Source organism: Myotis nattereri, assembly GCF_964212035.1.
Source record: "Myotis nattereri genome assembly, chromosome: 2".
Lineage (NCBI taxonomy): Eukaryota > Metazoa > Chordata > Mammalia > Chiroptera > Vespertilionidae > Myotis > Myotis nattereri.
Genome location: NC_138076.1, coordinates 204,236,245 through 204,252,006, shown reverse-complemented (window position 1 = coordinate 204,252,006; position 15,762 = coordinate 204,236,245).

Here is a 15,762-nt window from a genome sequence, read left to right as displayed (position 1 = left end):
GTGGGCCGCGGCTCGCGAGCCACATGCGGCTCTTTGGCCCCTTGGGTGTGGCTCTTCCACAAAATACCAGCTCTTCCACAAAATACCGACTTCTGCGCACGGGCCACGAAGTTTCAATCGCACTGTACGTGTGCGCCCACACGTGGTATTTTGTGGAGGAGCCGCATGTGGCTCGAGAGCCACGGTTTGCTGACCACGGGCCTGGGTGAAAGGAAGCTGGATCAGTGTTGTCGCCAGAACAAACCTCAGTTTAGATGCTCACTCGTTAATAGGAAACAGTGCATGTGACTCAATCCCACTGCAGGGCACTTTCACTGAGTATAAAGTGGGACTGATCCCACCTCGCAGACAGGTTCATGAGGCCACGAACTGAAGAGACTGAGCACAATATTATCGACGATATTCCCTGTGCTGTACTTGACATCCCTGTGACTGTTTTAACTACCAAATTGTACTTCTTAATCTCTTTACCTTTTAACCCACCCTCCCACCCCTCCCCTCTGGCAACCACTTGTCCGGTCACTGTATCTCTGAGTTTGGTTCTATTTTGTTTGTTCATTTATTTTGTCCTCTAATTCCACACAGAAGTGAAATCATTTGATGATTGTCTTTCTCTGACTTATCTTACTTAGCATAATACCGTCTAGGTCCATTCATGCTGTTGCAAATGGTAAGATTTTGTACTTGAAATATTGGGGTGCCTTAGCCAGTTTAGCTCAGTGGATAGAGCACTGGCCTATGAACCATGTACTGTGGTTGCACGCAGGCTCCTCCCCAGCCCAGGCCCTGATCGGTTGTGTGCAAGAGGCAATCAATCCATGTGTTTCTCTCACATCGATGTTTCTGTTTTTCCCTCTCTCTTCCACTCTCTCTAAAAGATCAGTGGGAAAATATCCTTGGGTGAGGATTAACCAAAAAATATATATATATATTGGGGCGATCACTTTGTGAAATATACAATTGTTTAACACTATGATCTCCACCTGAAACTAATACAAAAGAATACTGTATGTAAACTCTAATTTAAAAATAAAATTTAAAAAAGACTGAGCACCCAGAAGTGTTGTATATGTGTTGTTTTCTTCTTCTCTGTGGTCCATGGGGGCAGGGAGACAGTAGGTCCTGGAAGCTACTAGGACAACACCAGGAGAAGCTAGTGGCTCTCACAGCACCTTCTGTTTATGGAGTTTGGACAACGTGCCATGGCCCCGGGCGGATCCCTTTACATGAATCACTTCACTTAATTCTCACAATACCCTACAAGCTGGGCACTATATGTGGCCCCACTTCACTGACAAACTTAGGCTTGGAGAGGTTACCTAACTTGCTGAGTTCATTCAAACCTCTACCCCAGTGGTTCTCAACCTTCTGGCCCTTTAAATACAGTTCCTCATGTTGTGACCCAACCATAAAATTATTTTCGTTGCTACTTCATAACTGTAATGTTGCTACTGTTATGAATCGTAATGTAAATATCTGATATGCAGGATAGGCGATCCCTGTGAAAGGGTCGTTCGACCCCCAAAGGGGTCGCGACCCACAGGTTGAGAACCGCTGCATGCAAAGCCAATTCTCACCAAACCTATGGGATGCCGCATCTGTTAATGATTCAATGATGGCAAACTCCCTGCTATTAATGATTGAATCAGTGATTGCAAACGAGCATGCTGTGCAAATGGAAGACACTGCTATTTTAACACCAAGGTTTTTATGTTGAAAAACCTATTAGAAGAATCATATCTGTAAATAAACAGATATGAAGCCCTTGATAATGTGTGTAAGATGCCAAATCTGCCAGTAACTGGTGGGGGTGGGGGGAGCACTGCCCAGCGGTGGTGCCAGGCTGGACTCAGAAGCTCTGAGAATGATTCGAGATGAAAGGCACACATTGCATGAAGGCTCTCCGGCAGGAAGGAGCACCCATGGGCGTCCTCGGTCAGCAGCCTGCTGCCAAGGTCACCTCGGGCAGTGTGCTCCAAAGACCTGCAGTGTGAGCTGCCATCTCCCACCAGGATCAGGGATCACCAGACCTCCTGAACGCCTTTATCGGTAGAGCAGGTGAGCGAGGAAGGACTTCTCTGAGGTCTTCCTTCCAGTTCTTGGCTTTAGCGGGCAAGTAGGCAACCTGGCTTCGAAATCAGAGTAATGTGTTCAAATCCTGGTTTGACACCAGCCGTCTGGCCTGGACATGTTAATTGGGCTCTCTGAATCTCATTTCCTCATCTGTAAAATGGGGGCAATAGACTCAGCATGAGCATGAAATGCCATAGACTCAGCATGAGAATGAAATGGGGTAAGACACGCTTTAGCATGTAGCAAAGTGCCTGGAAAAGATTATAAATTTCATGACTTCACTACCCAATTAAAAAAGGGAGTCACTTTATTTTTTTTTTTAAGTAATACTTTCGAAAATAACTCATTAAGTCAGCCTGCCAGTAATTACCAAAAATGATTTCAATGTTGTTTTCTCCTTTTGTCCCATCCTCCCTGGGTCTCTTCCTTCCTTGCTATTTTCCCTTCCTTCCATCTCAAAAATGATCTATTTTTTCTACATAGAACAGACTGATGGTCATCAAATGGAGGGGAGATTAAGGGATTGGGTAAAAAAGGTGAAGGGGTTAAGAAATACAAATTGGTAGTTAAAAAACAGTCATGGGGATGTAAAGTACCGCCTAGGCCAGTGATGGCGAACCTATGAGACGCGTGTCAGAGGTGACACACGAACTCATTTTTTTGGTTGATTTTTCTTTGTTAAATGGCATTTAAATATATAAAATAAATATCAAAAATATGTCTTTGTTTTACTGTGGTTGCAAAGATCAAAAAATTTCTATATGTGACACGGCACCAGAGTTAAGTTAGGGTTTTTCAAAATGCTGACACGCCGAGCTCAAAAGGTTCGCCATCACTGGCCTAGGCAATATAGTCAATAATATTGTAATAACTGTGTATGGTGTCAGGTGGGTACTGGAAATATCAGGGGGCTCAATGTGTAAAGTTTATGACTGTCTAACCACGATGCTGTACACCTGAAACTAATATAAAAAATACTGAATGCCAACTCTAACTGAAAAATGAAATAGGAATTATCTACGATCATACAGTTTTGATGTTTCTTTCTTCTTTTTGAAAATATCTTTCAATACAAAGAAAAACTTTGAATAAAACAGGATCCACAGGGAATCCTTTTCATAGGTTCCTCATTTCTTGGATCCCTCTGGACCCCTCTGCCCTTCATGCTTTCTGGGCTGTGCTCTGGCTCACCCAGCCTCTGTGTGGGTCCCACGCCTGGTGTGTGCAGGTCCAGGCCTGGGCAGGCAGCTCTCCCGCTCCCCACGCTCCCCCAGCGGTGCCCTGTGCGGTGGATGCCCTGCAGCCTGGGCACACGGAGGAAACCCCAACGAAGCTGAGAAATAATTCATTCTTCTAATCACAGCAAAGTTTTCAAACTTTAAAACGGAGCCTTGATGAGAAGAAAAGTGGTGTGTTTTTTTCTAAAAGCCTGGCATTTCTGAAAAGCTCCCCTACCCAACCACAGCGACCTCAAAACCTCTGCCCACTGAATTGAAAATAAAAGTGCATGCAGACCAAAGGCCCTCTCACAACAACCGCGCAGCGCTTTAGAAATCTCTCCAAAGCGTTGAAGTTGTCATGTTTTAATGGAGGGCCTCCAGCCTCTGGAGCCGTTCTTTCTTGTAAACTCCCAGGGCTTTCTCAGACCATGTTATTTATCTCCTATGATGTCAAATAATGCTTAGGGGCAAACGGTTTTACTTTTTAAAGAAGTCATCCAATAAAAGAAATAAAACTCCTAGAAACAGAAATTTTAGCCTTTTAGTAGTCATACACGGGTGATACAAAATTAGCTGATTTTGATTTTGGTGGCTCGAAGAACTTACAGAGTCTCCCAGAGCCTTTCCCCACTCAAGCTGTGTTATCAGCAGTAGAACTGACACTGCACAGAAAACACAGCAAATGTTGAAAGTAATCACAATTCCACCAGAAATAGGTTTGCATTTGTGTCGTGGTCCCGGTTCTGAAACTTTATAAAATCCTAATGATTTCAATAGCAACTTGACCTACCCATGAGTATTTAGAGTTGGTACACAAAGTATAAATATGTTACATGTGTCAGCATCCCAAACTTAGACTAATCATTCAGAAAAAGATGAAGTGGAACTCCAAAAACACTCATGCTCATTTTTTTAAATTACGAATTCTGGAACTGCAATCTTCAAAGAAATACTTCCTTCTTCAAAAGTCTAATATTAGCTTGAGATGATTTCATGGCACTCATAAGAGTCAAAACAAACATGAAATGCATTTGTGCCTCAAAAAATGAGATGCTGGAGGTATAATTACCAATCGCTAATCACTAATTTTATTTTCGGTGTTGTTAATCGTCACCTGAGGACATTTTTCCATTGATTTTTAAGATAGAGCGGAAGGGAGAGAGGGAGAGAGAGAAACATTGATGTGAAAAAGACACGTCAATTGGCTGCCTCCTGCACAGGCCTGGATAGGGCAACTGGGACCAGGAATTGAACCTGGTGTGCTAACCACTGAGCCCACCAGCCAGAGCACTCATCGCTTTTTAGGTTATTCAAATGACAGTGCAAACTCTAGTTCTCCAGGAGTTCACTGAGTTGCCTGATGGTGCATTCACTCCACAGGATGGATCCAGGGGATCAGTGCTTATGAAGTGCTAACTGTCTGTTCCGAGTCAATACAAATCTGCTAAATGCAGCAATCTCACTTAGGTTGCGCCTAAATCGCGCTGACCTTCAGCACAGTTGGGTAGTCAGGAAGCACTCAGGACACAAAGCGCTAACCAACCTTCACCGGGCTGCAGGCTTTTCAAAGGCTTTCTTATTATCCCTTTAAATTCCGACAAGACAACCGCAACAATATAAACACAACAGTTCCAAGTTCACCTGTCAACTAAGAATTACTGACTGCTCAGCAACAGATTATGCTTTTACGTTTTGCTGAAGATTAAGCAACCACAAAAATAGAAACTGTATATATATTTTAAAGTAATTTTGCTCTGCTTATCGGATATGACACCCTGAAACCACATGATCTCCTGGCACAGGTCAATCCAGCCCTCGTTGCCTAAATCTGGACCATATGCGATGGAAAACAATGATTGAATTTAATTCTTTTCTGCTTTTTATGCTCTCTCTCTCTCTCTCTCTCTCTAAGGAAACTGTTAACATTTCAAAAACTCAAAAACTACATGTAGGTAAAAAATCAAATTAGAAAGACAGAAACAGAACAAATGGACATTTGTTGCATTAAAAACATGCAAGAAATACAAAGGAACTAGATACTTTCTCTGCATCCTGCTAAAAGGAGTTTCAGAGACTGGTTGACCCGAAACTGGGTTTTCCATTTCCTGAACATCAAGTGTAAAGTGAATGCTTCAGTCTTTAACACAGTGATGCTTATAAGTATGGGGGGGGGCGGGCCACCACATTCTGGAACTGGGAGGGCCCCCAGAGTTGTGGAGGGGTCCCCGTCCAAGGTGTGCAACCTATGTCCTCTAAGTGATCTATGGAACTCTCCTCCAGGATTCAAATTCCAGTTAGAAGGTGCTGCCTCTACAAGGACACATTTTCCACTTCCTTAAACACAAAGATGAAATCATGGCCAACAGGAGCACACCAAATGCCTTCTTCACGCAAAAGGCTGAGATATGAAATTAATCCCTCAGTCTAAACACTTTAGGAAAGAATAATTTCTCTTGACATTCGAACTGGGATGCTGCCTTCCTAATACAGAAAACATCTAGATGTGTGGAAACAGGCTAATATTTTTTTTTCAGGTTTCTTTCTTTCTTTTTCTTTTTCTTTTTTCTTTTTTTTTTTTTCCCCAGGATTCTTAACCCTCTTTCCTGACTAGACACCTAGGGTTAGGCCTAGAAACTCCAGATAATAATTATTAGTAAAAATAAAATCTGCCATTTACCGAGCAATTTCAGAGTGAGCCGGGCTTAGCTGAACATACACAATCTCACTATAATCTCTAAACCAACCTAAGAAAGTAAGGAGTGGATGTTTTCACAAAGAAGGGAAACGAGGCTTAAAGAAGTTAGGTCATTTGCCGGGGGTCACACAGCTAGACAGTGACCGATCTGGGATTGAAACCTTGGTCTGTGTCATGGCAGAGCTCGTTTACTAAGTCCCACCACATTCATCTGAAGTCACGTTAACACATATTTGTGAATGGCTTCTAGCTGCAGCATACTGTTTGTTAAATTACCTAACAGCTACATGCATTATCACATCACGCTTTTGCTTCATTAGTTTGTTCTTACTGAGGTGTCTGTATGTGAGACATCCTTAGAGACTAAGCAAATGTGCACTACAGTTCAAATGAATCAAATGCTAACTGAACTTCACATGAATCCCAAAGACTACAGCACATTCACAGCTGTAATACAGATACAAATGCTTTATATCCCTTATCTTTGCCAACAATAATTTAAAATTTTGTCTCCACAGTTTAAAGAACTACCCTAACACCTTTTTATCGGGAGAAAACAGCAAGTCCTTTGCTTTTGCTAGAATGGTGTATGCTTTATTGAACATCCCTTTCCCTACCTTCTCCCTTACTAAACCAGAAAAGAGGGAACCAGTATACAGCCTTGTGACTAAGAGTATAGATCTCCCATGGGTTAGGCCACTTACCCCCTTCATGGATAGCTTCTATATTCCTCAGTTTCCCATTCCAGAAAATGGAGTAGATAGCCAAGCTGGTTTTATTTCAGTGGATAGACCATCAGCCCAAGGACTGAAGGGTCCCAGGTTCGATTCCTGTCAAGGGCACGTACTTTGGTTGCAGGCTTGATCCCTGTGTAGGAGGCAACCAATCTATGTGTCTTTCTCACACTGATACTTCTCTCTGCCCCCCACCATTCCCTTCCACTCTCTCTAAAAATCAAAGGAAAAATATCCTTAGATAAGGATTAACACACAAAAAAAATGGAGTAGATAATAGCACCCATACATATAATATTAAAATATAACTAATAATGCATTGAAAGCACTGAATACTTGCCTAGTCCATGAAAAGCATTTAATAAACATTGATTTTAAGAAAAACTAGATTTATCATTTGTATTCTGCCTTGGGAAAATTAGGCACATGGCGTTGAGGTTGATCTTCTTTCCCATACCATCAAGGTATGTTTTGCCAGCCCGGCCACAGGAGCCCAAAACTCACCGAACACCTCACTGGCTTTCATTTCTGCCTTTAGCTCATTTAAACTGTGATGAACAACATTCCTTCTCTATAGGATTGAGGTGAGCATCATATAAATAAGGTATTTAAATAAAAAATGCTTATTAGCAAAGTGAAGACACAGAGTGTTGAAGATATGGTATCTATTACCACTTTCTTTTTTAAATATATTTTATTGATTTTTTTTTTATTTTTATTTTTTTTTTACAGAGAGGAAGGGAGAGGGATAGAGAGTCAGAAACATTGATCAGCTGCCTCCTGCACACTCCACACTGGGTATGTGCCTACAACCAAGGTACATGCCCTTGATCGGAATTGAACCTGGGACCCTTGAGTCCACACGCCAACACTCTATCCACTGAGCCAAACCGGTCAGGGCTCTATTAACACTTTCACATTTCATGCTCAACAGCCCTATTAGATGGTTGTATCAGTTTCCTAAGAAAATTGAGGCTCAGCAGTTATTAAGCTTCCAGACCAAGGGCACACGGCTTTATGTGGCAAAGGGCATTCTCTGAAAGGCAGCCACCTCCCCATCACCGGGCCCTCTCTTCATTACTCCAGGTAGCGTCTATTTTCTTCACGTGCTCTGAAATTATCTATTTTTCTTGTTTTCTTGTTTGTCTGTCTAGAATTTATGCTCCAGAGGAAGAGATGGCATTTTTGTTAAGCCCAACATCTAGCAGAGTGCTGGGCACATAGGAGACACACAGTTTCCTTGAATTAATGAATTAATGAATGAGGCAAGCTAAATTTGTCCAAAATCTATATTCAACCACTCTGATGCACTGCCTCCGATTAAGGCCATCATTTAAAATCCTCTTTAAATGCAGAATCACATGACTCCTTCCCAGGGTTTTCTCAGGAGCCCAGAGATGACAACATTCCGTGCCTCTCCACTCTCATCCATACATCCCCCTTCTCACCAAGTGGGACTCAAATCCACCTCGAGGTCAGAGCCATGGCCCACCCCTGCCCAGCTGGCACTCCAGCAGTGCCCAGATGAAGTACGTTGGGTGGGGCAAGGAAACACGCCTCCTGAGTCTGGTCTCCCACCCAGCTCTACCATATACTGTGACCACAGGCAAGGTCCAGACCCGCTTTCACTCTAGAAATGGACAACGCAGAACTGTGGTAAGGCTTAAATGGCCCACGTGTGGAAAAGTGCCGGTTCCGGGCTGACTCCTGGTGGGTACTCGACAAGTGAGAGCACCCTTTCTTCTAGGCTCGAAGGGGACTGTTTTTATGTCCTGGGAGAGCTTATCACCCTCAGTGTGTCCTCATCTTCTCTCATCAAACACATTCTAAAGTCCTTGAAGGCAGGAGCCGTGGCCTTGTCCATCCCTCAGGTCTGCCACCAGCACGTGCTCAGGGAGAAAGACTGGATAAAACCTGTTAAATTTGCCCAAAGAAGTTTTTAACTTTCACCGAGCACTTCCAAATAATCTGTCTTGGGTTCATTCTGGGTCCCCTAGACCTTACAAAATTGCAAAGACATAAAATAGAGTGACAGGAGTGAGAACAACATCAGGGACTTCTCCCACGTTTTCCATCCACTGGCCCCTGGAACCCCGCAGGGACAGAGGAAGTGTGTCCCCGGGGACCTGTCGGACATGTGGGGTAGGTAGGCTCGCAAGGCTCTACGCAAGCAGAGACCTGGTATCCCAACTTGTGATGCACTATTTTATACCTTCTCAGCCCTTCTGGCAACGACACCATGGCAAACAGAAACAGAACCTGGCTTAGAATCACCACCTTACAATGTTGGAGGTGGAAGACAAACCCTGTTCTGGACGCAGGTCACAGTAATGCCTCTCTCGTGGAGCACTTGTGAGGATCAATGACCACAAAACTACTTTGTAAACAAAGTACCAGGCAGATTCACATATATGCAGAAGACATGCACGGACACAGCCATGTAACTGAGCGGTAAGACGTCTAGAGAGACCACAGCCACCATGATCACTAAGTTCAATCCATTCATTTCCAGCTGAGGGCAGAAGGGAAGGGGTCACCTGCCACCGGCTCCAATGATCACCAGGAGGGGTGGCTCTGTGACAACAGCCTCACCTCTTTCTAAAAGTTCGAGCAAGGGGGGTGGGGGGAGGGAGGGTAGAGTGTAGTGTTCCTTCGACGGCAACATTTTGTCACACTGGCCAGTGTTTATTCTCTCCAACATCTGTGTGGCTCTGTGATGCTGACCATCATCCACAGGCATTTCAGTGTTTCCTAAACTGACGCTGCACACAGCCCCGTAAAATCTAGTGTTTTACAGTAAGTTCCTTTGGGATGCAAGGAGTTGACCAAAGACTTAAGGGATGTGCCTCAGGTGTCCCTGAGAAAGGAAATAATGGACCTTTGAAAATGGTTATCCGAGGCTCTTGATTCCTAAAATCCTAAATCACTTTTAAAAACATTTTCGCTTGTTATTAGTTTGGCCAGGGTTCACCTATTGTGTAGTGGATCACAGGTCAGACAGTGGCAACCAGCACACACATGCTTCCTGGACTCTACAGTAAAGAGGGGTATGTTTAACTTGTGGAGAATCCCAGCTGTCTTCCCCCCCCCCCCCCTTCATTTTACAGGCAAGGAAAATGAATCTTGGAAAGGCTAGATGTGCCTGAAGGAACACTGCAAGTGGTTGAGTGGGATTATAACTCAGCTTTTCCCATTGTACAAAGGACAGAAAAAGTCAGACCCTCCAAGATTTTCCTGCCTTATCCTATCCCTTCACGCTTTGAGATCCGGTTGGAGAAGGGGGTGAGAAATTCACCCTGGGTGATCCACAGGTCGTGGGGAAGAAAAGCCAGAACCTTTCACGGTGGTGGCGAGCCTGTGGCTCCCGGGGGGCGGCGGGGCGCACTGGCCAGCGGGCCTCTAACCTCAGATGGGGAGAGTGCCTGGAAGAGAACCCGGAGAGGAGGGTGGGGGCGCAGGAGGGTGAGAAAAAGGTGTAGCTGCAGGAGAGAAATTAGAGACCGGGGCGCCTCTGGGAAGCTGGACGGTCCCGCTCTCACGGAGCGGCGGGGGAGGCCCCTGCAAACTCCTCTCTCCTGCACTCGGCCCTTTATTGTCGGCCTCTGCCGTTGGCTCCCGCTCCTGCCCTCCGGCCCCCCGCCCCGCTGAAGTCACCCCAACTGCACTCATAATATTTTGCTTTGCGCCGGGTCTGTTTTCTGCCACCAACTTCCAACAGTCTCCATGGCAACGCACTGGGGAGGGGGAGGGCGCGGCTAAGGAAATCCCAGGGCCTAGCGGCCGGGCGGCCCCGGCAAACTTTCCCGGGTCTCCGAGTCCCGCAGGCCGGGTAGGAGAGCGCAGCCGCGGGGAGTCGCGTGCGGGGCTCCCTGGCCCGGCCTACGCGCTGTGTCGCGCTGGTGAAGGCTGCAGCCACGGGGCCTGGGGACCCTGGGACCAAGCGACTCATCTGACCCCGCTGCCAAACCCAGACGCAGGCGCTTGGCAGGTGGCGAGAGTGGGGGGCGCGCATTCCCCCCATCGCCGGCCACACACTCGTGTGAAGGGAGAGACTATCTCATTGGGGTGCGGGAGCAAAGCCGACACCCTGGCCCCTTAACCCCCACAGACCTGGTCTCCAGGACGAAGAAGGCGGCTCCTTGCCTAGGGCCGAGCTGGGAGAGAATGCAAGAGGCAAGGGCCCCGTCCTTACCGGGCTCTGACTGCCCCGTGGGCACAGCCACCGCGTGTCCTGCCCTGAGGGCCCACGGGGCCAGGTCGGGCCCGGTGCTGCGCCGGCACCTGTGAAGCAGCGCGCCTTCCCGCCGGCGCGGCCCGCGGGGCTCAAATCCGGCTCCAGGGGGAACTTTGGCCGCCCCAGCTCTGGACTCCGGAGACGGGGCCAGAAGGCGGGTACAGGCCGAAGGTTCCAACGCCGGCTCCGCAGCGCCCCTCGCTACGGCGCCATCCCGGGTACCGAGCAACAACCCTTCTGTTGCGTAGGCGAGCGCCCTGGCCCCGGCCCAGTTCGCACCAGTTCTGGGTGACCTAAAATTCCACCTCCTTTCCCCCTTCGTTCTCGAATTTTCGGATACCTTCAGGAACTGAGCGACGCTCGCCGGGGCAGGGCAGCCTGGATGGGACCCACAGGCCAGAAACGCGGGCGGCCCACGCGCGCAGGGCGGGCCACGTCGGTGCTGCGGGGGCTGCGGCGCGGCCCGGAAGGCGTGCGCCGCGCCCGCGGCAAAGGGCGCACGGGCCGCACGGCGCGCCGACGGCCTCACGCACGCACGCACGCGCCCCTGGCCTGCGCCCCGGCCGGGTTCGGCCGCGAGGCCGGCCTCGGGGGAGAGGGTCTCCGCTTGCCGCGCTCTGCAGCTCGCTCGCTGCAGGCCCCCGAGGCGCGCGCCGGCTGTCCGGCCTCCCCCGACGGCGCCATTGTGTGAGCCCCCCACTTGTGGAGTATTTTGGGAAAGCTGGAGGCATATATTACCGGCTCGGTACTCGGAACAAAGGGGCGCGCTTCCCGAGGTCACGCTGAAGTGGCCCCGGGGCCACCACGAGAGCCCGGCCCCTGCAAAATTGTCCTCCCCGGCCCGAGGCACTTGGCGGGGATTTTCCTTTTAAGAAGCGAGGACGGAGGCCCGGCTCGCCCGCCTCTCTGATCCTGGACGCTCCCGACGTGGCCCCCGCACTCCTGCGAAACGGCTGGCTGCTGGAGCCCTTTCGGAAGGAGATGACAATAGTGATGCTCGTGGTTCCGGTCGCCCGCGAGCTGCTGGGAAAGGAGCAGAATCGAACTGCTCCGGGGAGCGCCCCCGCCGCCGGCCGGGCAGCAAGGACCTTTACGTAACAAGGGAGGCTCACAAGAAGGGCTAATTGGATTAAGTTCTCTGGAAGGGAGGTGAGGGAAGGCTCCTGGGCCGGACCGCCACGCCGCCCTGCCCTGGTCCTCGGTGGTGCAAGCCCGAGCGAAGTGTCACCTGGGGCGCCTCGTGTCATTTCCTCACGCTCCTATTTGCCAAGCCTCTGGGTTGTGAGTTTAGGAAAGCTATCTAGACGTCTCCGTTGTTCGAAAGGGAGAGGAGAGTGGATGAGGGAAAGACTTCAGTTTCCCCATTTAGGATGTTTGCAGTTGAGGTCGAGTGACCAGGTGTCCCACGGCCATCAGCTGCGGGGAAGGCAGAAACCAGAAGGTTTCCGTCGCCCCAGGAACGCAGGGAAGCGCTCCAGGCATGCGGAAGGGGCGACTGACACTCCCGCTGGGCCATGGCGGGAGTCGGTGCCCTGAGACCCCAAGTCCCTCCGTAGGCCCCTTGCAAATACAGTGCAGAATGAGTTTAATTTCATTTCCTTCGAGGATCTTCACCTCTCAAGTCGGGGTGCTCAAAAGGTGCGCAGAGGAGAAAGTACTGGACGTGACAGTGTGGAGGGAGGACCTCTTCCCTCTCTGGGCACCTTCTGTGCCGCCAGCGGAGAGAACCCAGCAGGGCCCGCCTCTGCCAGCAACCGGGGCGCGCAGCAGGAGCCGCCTCTCCTTGCCTTGGTTTGTCATCGCATCTAGGAAAGAGGCCGGCGGAGCTCAGCCTGTCCCCACTCCCAGGGGGTCCACACCCACCCCGGGGAGCGCTATGGAAGAGGAACTTGGCTCTTGGGAATCAGAGAGAGACAACTCTGCTGGAAAACCAAAGATCGGCCTGGCCAAAGGGGGTGGGTGTCCTGGCCACCAGGGCCTCGGCAGGAGCCTTTGATCCCTGGAAATCTGTCTACAGGGACCAAAGATAGACCATCTGGGGCGATGTCGGATGACCCCTACACCTCCCCACACCCATTGGGCTGGAGGTGGGAAACATCCGCGTGGTGATTTGCACAGGGAAGACCCGGTCGCGCGCGCGTGTGTTGGGGGTGGCAGACGCTGGAAGGCACTTGTTGCGCAGCGCATCCTCCCAAGTCTGGCGTCAAGCTGCTGCCTTCGCCCCGGCTGCCCTCACCGCCCGGTTTCTGCTCCTTCCCAATCCTATCTCCCCAAGAAATCCCGAGGCTGCCGCGGAGTCCGGGTAGGAGCAGACTGCGGCCAGGGAAGGGGGTGAACTTCTTCCACCTGGAAGGGACGTAGGGAGCATCGTTCAGGTTTAGAAGTTCGGCGGCTCTTTAAAGGCGCTAGAAATGGGAGGTGGCGAAGGCTCTGCTGGAGAAAGAACAGAAGCGCCCGGCTTTTTCGTTGGAAGAGATTTTTTGCCTTCCTCGGTTTTTACAGACCGCCGCGACCCCAAAACTAACAGCCAACAGCCGCCAAAGTGCCGAGCAGTTGGCAGACCCCGCCGCCAGGCCTCGCAGGCTGCGCTGCGTCCCTCCCTCCCTCGGGCAGTCACAACCGCTGCGCCCGGGTGGGTGCCCCTTCCCCGCAGGGAGGCTACAGCCGGCCTCAGACGGCCTGGAGCTCCCACCGCCCAACCGGGCGCGATTCCCCAGGACCACCGGGTTCGCCGGTCGCCACTCCCTCCAGCGGCGGGTCTCCGCCAGCTGGAGCCTCGGTCCCCACCTCCCAGGCGCTGTGCGAAGCCGTAGCCGTACTCCGCCTCCGGGGCGTTCCGCTCGGCCTCCTGGCCCTCGCCACCAGCCCCAGAGCGCACCGCTATTCCGGAGCCCCCACCTGGGGGAGGAACCGCGCCCGGAAGGGGCAGTCCGCTCGCAAAGTTTCTGCAAGTGGCACCTCGAGCTCGCCACGAGCCAGCGAATCTTTACGTAACTTTGTGTCCCGAGCAAGCGAAAGCGCGCTCCTCGGCGCGTGCGCGCGTGCATACACACTCACATTTGCACTCACACACTTGCAAGCATCCACTTGCACGCATCGTGCCGGACTGAAAACTTCTACACGCTTTCCGTTATCTCCTGGGGTTCCACTGTCAAGTTGACCTTTCTGAACTTTTTGCAACTCTTTCTGAAGTTTCCCCTCTCCCTCTCTTTCCCTCCCAATGTCTCCCCCCAACCCCCACCAGTAGGACTAACCTGTGGAATCCATGTCGGGTTCCTCCAGTAACCCACAATGCATGCTCTTCCCATGGACAGCACAGGCGCCCCCCAAAAGTCCTGATGTTTGGGGATCCCCTGTGCTAGAGCCGCCCAGGGAGGAAGGGAGTGAGAAGGGGAGAAGGAGAGAGAGAACGCAGACAGTGGAAAGTGAAAAGGATAAAGGGGAGAAGAAAAAGAGAAAGAAGAAAGAAAAGAGAAAGAAGAGAGAGAGAGAGAGAGAGAGAGAGAGAGAGAGAGAGAGAGAGAAGGAAGGGAGAGAGCTCGGAGAAGGGGGAGAGAGAAAGCCAGCGAGCGAGGAGACACGCAGAAATCCAGCCGGGCAAAGCCAAACCCGTCAAAATGTTTGCGGATGTTTCATGGGAAAAAGCATCATTTTATAGGAGCCCCGATGGGAGCAATGTCATTGATAGGCCAGCCGGCCTGATGAATGGCCGCTCGTCAGATGGGGCCGTGGCGAGGCGCACTGTGAAGCCCATTGTGGGCCTGTTTTGAATAAGAAAAGCCGCCTCCGAAAAGGGGGGCTCGGAGCGACGCAATCCCAGCCCTCCGACTTCCCCCTTCTATTATAGCATTAGCAACGTTTTTCTTATTTAAAGTTCCAGAGGCCTTCTCCAGCCTTCGCCGGGCACTCATTATAGGCGAAATCAAAATTGGCTTAGATGTGGCCCCCTCTCCCCTTCCCACCCTCCCGACCGGCCAGGCGAGGCGCAGGCGTGGGGGTGGCGGCGGCAGGGGACTCCGGGGAGCCTGGGGAGTCGCCTACGTGGCCACGGGTGGGCCCCCGCTCCTTTCCGTCTCCTCTAGTGCCCCCCCCCAGTTTGATCCCGGGTTGGATTTAAGTGGGGGGGGTCCTGGGAATGCGGGAGGAGGTATGTCTTGATTCTTCCGCGCGGATTCGCGGACACGCGTGGAGGACAAAGCTGAGGGGGCACAGGGGGAGGAGAACTACAGCCCTAAGACCCCATCCCCCAACCTGGGCGGTGAGAAGACCGCTTAGCCGAGAGGGTGCGAGGGGCTGACTCCTCCAGAACTTTGTCTTCCTCTAGATCTGTCTTCTTCACTTCTCTCTCTCTCTCTCTCTCTCTCTCTCTCTCTCTCTCTCTCTCTCTCTCTTCTCTGTGTCCCTCTATTTCGCCTGTTTTTGGCTGCCTTTCTGTCCAGCCCCTGCCCCCACGTCTCTTTGTCTCTCCCTAGGACTCTGTCCCTCTGTCTCTATCCCCCTTGGTCACTCTGACACCCCCTCCCCGCCTCTTCCCGTAACTCTGTCTGTCAGTCGGTCTGCGTCTCAGCCCCTCCCTCCGGCCTCCCGCCCTCCCCCCGCCTCCTCCCCCCCCCCAACCCCCCCAAACCTCCCGCCAGCAGCGAAGTTTGTGAGAAGCTCAGGCGGCCAAGTGGGGACGCGCTTTTCCCAGGGACCCCCTCCTCGGCTGGGTTTAAAGTGCGGGAAGAGGGGGCGAGGGGCTGGGGCTGGAAGTGGAAGTGGGGAAGGGGGCGGGCGCGCCTCTGCGGCCCGATGAAGTGGCCGTTC